Below are 9,981 nucleotides of genomic sequence, written 5' to 3'. Positions count from 1 at the left end.
CCCCCCCCCCCCCCCCCCCTCACAGAACAACACATTTCTAATTGGATTCTACACATTTAATGAAAAGCCCACTGTGGCTACTCCTTTCCTCCACAACTATACAATCAGTTACTGAATACCAAGGGGTTTTTTTGTTTTGTTTTTCCTCTGGGAAAAAGAAATCCAGTGAAATTTAAGATATGTTTGAGTACTTGCTGAGCTTTTCCCATTATCTACACTACAACTACCTTACTATCATCAAAATCCTGGACTGTGCTATCTGCATTTGTAAAACAATAAAATAGTAAAGTAACAGCTTTGCAATTCCAAGCAGACACACCTGCCAGTGTGGAAGGTGAAAACAACTTCTCTCTTAATTGATTCTGTGGAATCTCAAAACAGAAACAGAGAAGAAAATAATAGTGGTGGGAGGCTTAGAAGTTTCCACGAAACTTTTCAAGAAAGTTTTCTTGCTGTGAATCAGCACAACATAAGAATCTACAAAGCCAATGTCCCATCTAAAAAAACGGTGATCATTGTGATCTACTGTAAAATCCTTTCCAGTTGCCTTACTAGACCTTCCTCTTCTGACTTTACGGATAGTAAAGAACTCTTTACACTATCCCCAAAGCAGCCTGGCCATTCTGCATCAGCTAAACCACAACATTGAGTAAACTCATGTTTTTGCCACATCTTAACATTTAATTCATGATTTTCTGGAGTCTGTCGCTTATTGATGATGTGCTATGAAATGGTACCTTAATTCTGCATTTACAGATTTTCTGTTGGTTAGGCTAGGGAGGTGAGAGGATAGATAGATGATAGATAGATAGATAGATAGATAGATAGATAGATAGATAGATAGATAGATAGATAGATAGATAGAATATTAACATCATCTTGGAAACTCCCAGCTACCAACTTCTGTGCTCAGGAAGTACCTGGTACACAGACAAGCAGATCTAGCTCTCCAGTTCTGAGTAATGAGCATGACTTGGCTACACTATCAAGTTATGCTTTGACACAAACAGTCTGTCAAATCTCAAACTTCTCTACTTTGATTAAGGTCACCAAGAAGGCAGACCCATGCCTGAAAGCAAATACAAAAATCTCTGTTGATAAAGTCTGCAGCTGACAGGAAAGAAAGATTAAAAAACAGGTGAAGTGTCAATGATAACAGCTCTACACAGCTTTCTGGAGCATAGAGATGGGCTGAAAACCCTGAATTTCAGTACTGCTAGACCAGCTTATTTGCCACACAATCAGGAACATACCCCATACACAAGAAGAAGGATTGCACTTAAGAGGTGCTAACTCAAGATCAAGCTTTGGGACTGCAGGGAGTTTCCAGATGAGCGGGACCACTTGCTGCAGAAGACAGGACCTGTGGAGGGAAGCTTCACCACACAGCAGACAATACTTTGCTGCCATTTCCCACAAGGGCAGCACATAAGTAAGATGAGCAGAGGACAGGAGCACTCAGTCTCATGAGAAGATGCCTGCTCTGGAGCAAAGAGGAAAAAGCCACATCCCAAAGTCTGCTGCCAGAGTAAAGGTGTGCGCAGGGACCCTGGGATGCCACTCAAGCTGCTGGATGCTGAGGGTGTTTGCAGTTTACAGGCTGTATGTACATGAGGAAGTTGATGAAGCCAGCTTTAAACAAATTGAGGAACTCTCTGGATCAAACTTACATTCTCATAGGGGACTGTAACTCCCCTGACATCTGCACAAAGGAAAGCTTGGCAAGACATAAGTAGCAGAGAAGTTCTTTGGAGGATTAGAGATAATTTCTCAATATAGGTACAGGATGGGCCAACCAGATATGATGCACAGCTGGATCTGCTGTTTACTAACAAGGGAAGAACTGGGTGGGTATGTGTTAATCAGTGGTAGCATTGGCTGTCATGACCCTGAAACAGGGTTAAAGATCTTGAGTGGAGTGAAAAAGAAAAGTGACAGACCCCAGGCCTGGAAAAATAACGGAATGAGTCCTCTTGGAACACATTTACGGGCACAAGAAAGAGTAGATGACTGGAAAGACTCAGCATGCGTTTACCAAGAGTAGATCCTGATGGACCAACCTGATTGCCCAACCTCAGAACCCAGACGAAGAGTGGATGGGTGAGCATAAAGCCAGGAATGGGACAAATCCTAAGAGGTTTGTGTGTAACAATTTTAATGGCATTGTTAGTCTTGCTTTTTCTACAATTAATAATAATCAGACTCATAATATTTCAGTTATACCAAGAATACATTCCTGGGTTTACTTATATAAAGTATATGCTTATCTGCATCTTTGCCCATAAACAAGATTTTCAGAATAATGGAAGGTCAAATCATTTGAGTGCAAACCAGCAGTGGCCACTGGGTCTATAGTAGTCCTTTGAGTTGCTGGAGTTGTGAAATCCCCATGTCCACCTCTGTGTGCATTAGCTTTGTTGGAAGCATAAGTGGAGTGTTTCACGGGGAAACCAAAGCTTGTCTTTTAAAGACAAAAATTTACCAGTCCTGTTACAGGATCTGTTAGATACAGCACATGCGTCTTGCAGATGCAGATGATAAATATGCACTGAATATTTATGTATATATAATTTAATGTAAATGAAGACCAGCCTTTCACATATTCATGAAGTGTCCTTCTGGGCTGCCACCTGAATAGGAATACCTTGTGCCCAGGAACTGGGCCACCTGAGTTGCCACCTGCAAGGGCAAGCCAGGGCAGAGGGTAACCAAATAAAAAAAAAAAAAAAAAAAAAAAAAAATGCAAATCTGAAGGAATAAGGTTCAGACATACATACCCACCACCCCTCCCACACCTAACTATAAGAAGAAAGGGACAAAGACAGGACTGACAATTGAGGCAACAGGGTGCAGGATGATATATGACTGAAGAAAATTTGGGGTCCCAAGATGCAAAACCCCTGAGTCCAGCATGTGCTAGTCTGCCCCTATGAGCAAAGCTCCTTGCTCTCCATGAATGATTACTTCTCCATGGCCCCCACCCAGGCACCCCTGGAGTCTCCCCAGTTGCCCCCTTCCCCTGGGAGCAGCATAGTGTGCAGCCTACCCTTCCAGCACCCAGGCAGCTCTCCCCTGCTACCCACATCCAGTAGAAAATACTTTTCCTTCAACCCCCCCCCTTCCTTTAAAACAAACTGACAAGTATTACATAATAATTTATGAGCATGAGAAAGAGGTATCTTCCGAGTATACACCAACAACAAAAAAAAAAATGCAGAAAAGTCTTCAATGCAGGTGGTACACAGTCACCCAGTTTCAAAATAATGCACAGACTACACCCAAAACCAGAAAGGATGTAATGTGCAGGTTAGCCTTTTATCCAGGTGTCACAAGCCTCTGAATAATTCCACCTGATGCAATAGGGACTGACTTCTCATACATGGCTTTCTGAATAGCTGACAGTCCCATCAACAGAGCCACTGTCATTGTGAGATTGTAGAAGTGCAAGCACAGATGCAGTTCTCAAAAAAACCCACCCTTATCCATTTGCTTTTTGAGCAAAACAATTTCTCATAAGAACATGCTGGTTTATATATTTCAAGACTGAGCACTCTCCTCCTCCTGCCTGTTACCCAGAGAGACTATATGATGGCATGGTCACCATGGAAACAGTGGACAAACTTAAGATGTTTTCATTGCTGTAGATAAAAGCCATCTGCATTATTTTTTCATTTCTGTTTCTCACACCACCAGCGCAGACTCCCCAGCCAAACCGTAGCAGCTGTGGTGCTGCATCGCAGCCAGGAAGCATGTACCACTCCGAAAGCCGGGCCCCCGCCACATCCCCGCGCCTGCCCATGGGGAACAGGGCAAACCACCTACAGGTAATAACAAAATGCAATTGCAGCAGCAGCCTGTCCTCCCTCCTCCCCTGCCCCATAAGAGTCTACTTGGAAGACATTTTTCTGAAAATTTTCTGACCTCATTCCAAGAGGGAAAGAGTACATAGTTTGCCTGAACACACACAAAAAAGGGTTGGAGAGCATTTGAGTAGGTTTATATAGAATATATTTCAGCTCAGATTTTGATTCTTTAACTATGGTTCTGGGTTATTTAAAAAGAACTTTTTTCTCTCAAATGGATTCATTTCCATTCCAACACATCCATTCCAAATGTAGCCCTTCCTGGCTCCACAAGTCCCTAAGCTTTATTTCCGAGATCTTCTGTCACAAGTGTGCTTTACCTGCCCAAAGATATCATCTTCTACACATCACGGACAGATATTACACAAACACACCTTACTTCAATCAAACAATTTTAATAGATACCACAAAGAAAAAAATTGCCCACAAACAGGAAACTCCGGACTTCTACCCTGATATAATTTTGGCAACAGTGTGTCTGTGGAGTTGTTACTAATACAGCATTTCAAGGTTGGAGCCCAGCCTTGAACACTCAGGAGTGGAATAATTTTATTTTTTTTCTCCCCCCCCTTCTGATTTAGGAATGACCAATCACCAAGACAGGTCTTGTCCATGAGTATTCGGCATTATTTATGCCACCTCTCTGTTTATTCAGGTAGAGTCAAACAGAAATATATAAGTAACTCTTTTCACAATACGCGAGGTGGAAATTCAGTAAGAACTCTTGAAGCTGTGTCGTTTCTCTGTGGCTAAGAAATAAAGCCACTTTTTTTTTTTTTTTTTCTCTGCAGTAGGCTGAAATGACTGAGTACAACCAGAAACATCTATTAATTAAGCATCAAATTAAGTTTCTGCAGTGTTTTCTAGACAACAACTGGATGTTCTATTACACATAATTTATTTGCTAGAGGTTGACTTTTGGGTTGCTGTTCTTGCAAGGGTGGTTTTTTGGTTTGTTTTTGGTTTTGTTTTTTTTTTTCCTGTTCCTTACCAGAACCAGAACTTTAAGAGTTTGTTTTCCTAATCGTTAAGCTGAATTTGTGACATTGTTACATGAATTTAAAAATTATGTTATTGTAAAAAGCCAATTCCTTCACAATGGCACTTCAATTAAGATGACAGACATCTCAGAGGATGCTTCTTAATTTCAGTAATCATTTGTAATTCTGTTATCTTTCAGTGGGTAGAAACAGACTGTTTAATGTTACATGCCTGTTACCTGCTTATGCTGTCTGTAGCCTATAAATCCTTTAACTCCTATCAAAACAACAGTATAAAATAATTTTCTTATTTAATGTTGGGAGTTTCCTACCAAATCAAGACCTGCCTGTAAATTAAAGGCAGAGACAGAGGGGGCAGCTGATGTTTTGGACAGCAGTTTATTCTTTGCTTCTTTATAGTCAATTCTACACTGCAGAAGAGTCTCCAACAGAATCCTGCCCCAGACTGTGATCAGGTCACTTCTTAAGCAGGTCTTTAATAAAAGAGACTTTTTTTTTTTTTTTTCATCTTATGTTAAGGTTATTTTTTCAAATGCCAGATCATTCTTATTGATTTTATTTTTAAAATTTTACTCTGAATCTTTTCCAGCTTCTTTGCTGAATGGATAAACCAGAACTGAGTACACTCTAGGAGTAAAGGTCTTAATGATGTTCAGTTAAGAATAGCTGTAAAATGTTCCTATTACTGCTTGATATTCTCATACACTCAAGAATCACAGATATTTGTTCAGACATCAAGTGCTCCCAAAATTCTTCTTCAAGTTGCAATATCCATCATTATACCCAATGTTTATACCCAACACTGATATTGTACACAAAGCGTGAATACAATTAGCTGTGGTAGCTCAACACTCTGAATTAAGAACTTAAGTAAATTGCTGTTAGTTGATTTTAGATCCCAACTTCAAAACATAACTGATTTTTTTAAGTTGAAATTTTATTAGACTTTCAAATCAGTGAGACAGCCTGAAATCAATTGGCAGCCAGAACTATCTAGCTCCAAGAAAAGTCAATATAAGCTATAGAGAAAAGATAACCAAGATTGAAAGAAATAATATTAAAATATATGATTTGCAACCTTTCTGCCAAGATTTGCCGCTTCTATATACTTTTGCTTAAATAAATGGAGGCAAACAAATGAAAAATTAAAGCTCTAGTACAATGGAGTGGCATCTTCATTCAGATAAAGAATCCATCAGTGGCAGATGTAGGACACTGGATATTTTGTGTTTCCTTCCCAGCTTCATAAGAATGCAGGACTCAAGAAGAGACAGGAAAATAGCTGCAAGACATTAGCAGGTTTTGGTCAGTGTGAGATTTAAATCTCTGTAGGCTCCTGAAAGAGTGTGTCTTTCTCAAGCAGGCAGAGATCAGAAAGAAGAAAATGAGAGTCTCCATAAGATGTTATAGTTTTTGCTCCAGAAGGACTTCTAAAACAAAAGCTGTCCTTAAGATCAGTACTCCTGCAGCATTATCTATCCAACATTTTTGTTTGGTTTTTCCCTTTCTCCAGCAGAGTAGCTGGAGACAGGGACATTTATCATCCTTTTTGTGGATAAGATACTACAATTATGACCATCCTCACTAATACAGTCTATGAACTTACTAAGTGAACACAGCCTATACAAGGCCACCATAAGTGGTCATGCATAATGTTTAAAGATCTTCCATTTATCTTATCAAAGGTGAAATCAAGAGGCATTTTGTTACAATTTATAAATATCCACGGGGAAGCAAGAAATAAGTTTTAGACACCAACCCACCAGCCAGAGTTAAATGAAATCTAATGGCTGCATGTTGTATAATAATATAACACAGAGCTTTTCAGGGCTCCCTTATGTACTGTATCAAGCTGTAGCAGACAACACACAAGCTTACGACTCTCTCAGTGCAGCAGAAGCGATATGAAGATTTGAAATTGAAGCATGTATGATGAGATTCAGTTTGCAATTTGAAATTCTACCCATCATTTGAAGTATAATAATTTCTCACTCTTCAATAAAACTTCTCTACCACTGTAGAGAGGAAGAATGATTTGTTTTACAAATATTCTTTGGGATATAGACTAAATCAAGGCAGCTAAATGCTTTCTCTCCAAATTTGTTTTACTGTAAATCAAAGCTATATCTGGAAGGATGCCTGTGGAGAAGCAATGCATGTGAGGACTGATGCCACATTTTGGAAGTTTGTGAGGTGCAGAGAACCAGTGAGCAGAACAGGATGGGACGAGCACAGAGGTCAGGGAATGTCTGAGGAACTGTCTTTAAGAAAGGAGAGGTAAACCAGGCAACTGTAAAAGTCAAGAACACTCTAAGAGAGCAAGCCCAGGTAAGGCAACGTTTACAGAAAGCAAAATATACTGCACTGGAAGGCCCTGAAGCAGGGTGCTTGAGAAAAGCTGTTGACAGTGAAATGGCTGGATGAATACTTTTCTTTAACAGAACTCTGCCTCATTTTGTAACTAAAGATGCTTTGGGATACAAAAGACATCCCTCAACACCACAACTAATTCCAGAAAAGCAAAGGGTGAGGATGAGAAAGAATGTTTCAGTAATATCAAATTCAACATTAGGAACGAGTGGAAGATACATAAACATTAATACTACTTTGGCACTTAAGTACATATGCTAAGCAGCTCTGGAAAAAAAAAAAAAATCACGTTATATTTGAGTGCTTTTTCACCTGTTTATATAGGATTCTTCATTCTTTACTTCAACACTCCTGTTCCTGCCTGACATGGGAAACAGTCTAGCGAGCCCCTTAGAGATTCCAATAGACATACAAGTATTTCTTTACTTCACTAAATGTTATCCCCTGCACTGGACCAGTTACTTACTAAGCAACTCTTTGCTGCAATGAAAGCCTAAATTCTTGCCTTCCCTTTTGGCAGCTATTTGGCTTTACACAGCAGCAAGAAGTGCATCTTTCACTGATCCTTACAGTTTATATCACTGTCAATTAAAAAAAACATGCAATACAAATGTTTTAGCAGACTAATTGTATGTAGTTTGTCTCTGGCTCTTGACTGAGACCAGATGTGACTATAATCAGCAACTCTGGGGTGCCAGCAGCATTGAGGCAATTGTAAACCTATATACAGAAAAGAACTACCTAAATCTTACCACTTGACTACAATCCACATAAAAACAAGGCTGAGAAGGTAGTTATTTATCAGTTCCCCTACATATTGCATTTTTCCTTCTGTGTTTCAAGGGAAAGCTGTTCTTTCATATATGAAAGTAAAAAGTATATATAACAGGTCGTTTCTCCCACACATTTCTAACTGGTTAGATCTTATCAAGTTGGCATCCAGAATACATCTCTATATGCCATAAAGCTTATATCTATTCATTTTTGCAGCTTACCCTCACTGGATCAAAGATTTACTAGGTATACAGACCAGCTACTAGAAGGAAATCACATCTTAATGCTACATGAAAGACATGTCCTGAAAAGACATTTGCTTTTTCTCTCTCACAGGAAATCCACAAAGATAATTAGGTAATCACCATTGCTACTGGAACAAGTCAAAACCAAAAAAAAAACCAACAACAACAACAAAAAAAACACCACACCAATTTCATCCAATGCCCACAATTCATAAATTCTAGTTTATGACAGAATACTGAATTTTAGTAATTTCAGTTGATTTTATAATCAATAGAAATGTTTAAGTAGATACATTTAAAACTTTAACAGAGGACATATCTAACCTAGTTTAGAATTGCAGGACTAAAGGACCTCATGAGATTATCTACTTAATCCCCAGTCAATGTATATTCTCATCTTGATCTATATTCTTGCACAACTACAGAGATCTTACAGAGGAATAACAGGAGCCCTATTTCATATATACATGAACAAGTATGAGAGAAGTCTATGTTAGTTTGTTTTGTCTTTTTTTTCCACTGCTCTCCACAATGTAATTTAAAGCTTTTTGTCTGAGCCATTTTCAAATGTTTCACTTCATTGCTTCCACTTATTTCCATTAAGCAAAAATTTTCTTTATTCTGTTTAATCCAATTATTAAACAAATGTTAAATTAAAAGGTTAATCAGGGGATTGGGATGGCAGGGGAAAAAAGACTGCTCAGCACTATGTTTTCTGTCTAAATTTCCATTTGTATCATGTTTCTATCTATAAATATCACCAACTGCACATCATGTTAGGTCTAAGTAAGGTAAGATTTCTGCTTTTTAGAACAAACCAGTATGCACTATTCCTGATTTTCATCTCCACTTTCTCAGGAGGAAGACACATCTCCTATGTTTGTGTGGTGTGAAGTCAGCTGCTAGACTTCATACAGTGGTAACATTTTTACCTGGACTGTATAGGCTGGATCAGGATGTCCATCCTGAATGTGTACAACCAAGGAGCAAGGTTTCACCACTGCATATACCTCGGTTTGTACAAGGGAGCAGAGTGAGAGACCAGTGTGCCTAGAACACGGTGACAGCAGGGAGAGAGCAGGGCTTCTGCTTGCTAACATATCCGGTGGCAAGTCACATCCAGACTCGAGGAGCAGTAACTTGCCTCAGAAACAGGGACATTAGAAACTGGGAAGTCACCACTGGAAACGAGGGTAAATCATGTATTCTTATCAATCTTCTGGAGAAGTATAAAGCTCCATTCTATCCATAGTTTACTTGTACAGGCTTAAACTAACTTTACATAAATTACCATCTGCAAAACGCCCTAAACATTTTTTTTTTTTTTTGTCTTTGCAACTTTCCACGTATATTTCATTCTGGGCAATACACTGACTAGCTATGCAAACATTTTTCCATTGCATTTATTAGCTGGTATTGTTTCAGAATCAGTGCTAGTTTGTTTTCCAAGTGTATCATTGTACCACAGCATGATTTAAGAGCTAAATTGTCATACTCAAGACCAAGATTTCAAATCTCATCTCTATTCATGAGTTACTGGATTATTTTACACAGGTTGCTCAATTGCCAGTACTTCTGCTTCCCCACCTTAAATCCTGTTATTAACAAGGTTGGACTCTCTCCTTAAGGCTATGAGATCTATAGCTGATAACTATGAGTCCTTCTAAAACCTTTGCAGATTCATATGTATTTTTCTACTCGAGATTTGAATGTAGAGTTTAGTAGAGC

General features: G+C 38.9%; 1 protein-coding gene across 1 annotated transcript in view; it reads right to left on the bottom strand.

The window, feature by feature from the left end:
• Positions 1–9,981, bottom strand: part of GABBR2 (gamma-aminobutyric acid type B receptor subunit 2) — a 469,556-nt gene that overhangs the window by 416,159 nt on the left and 43,416 nt on the right. The gene's annotated exons all lie outside the window — the stretch shown is intronic.

The sequence above is a fragment of the Athene cunicularia genome (genome assembly GCF_003259725.1).
Source record: "Athene cunicularia isolate RWA chromosome 2 unlocalized genomic scaffold, athCun1 chr2_part1, whole genome shotgun sequence".
NCBI lineage: Eukaryota > Metazoa > Chordata > Aves > Strigiformes > Strigidae > Athene > Athene cunicularia.
This window is presented reverse-complemented; position numbering and strand designations above follow the sequence as displayed.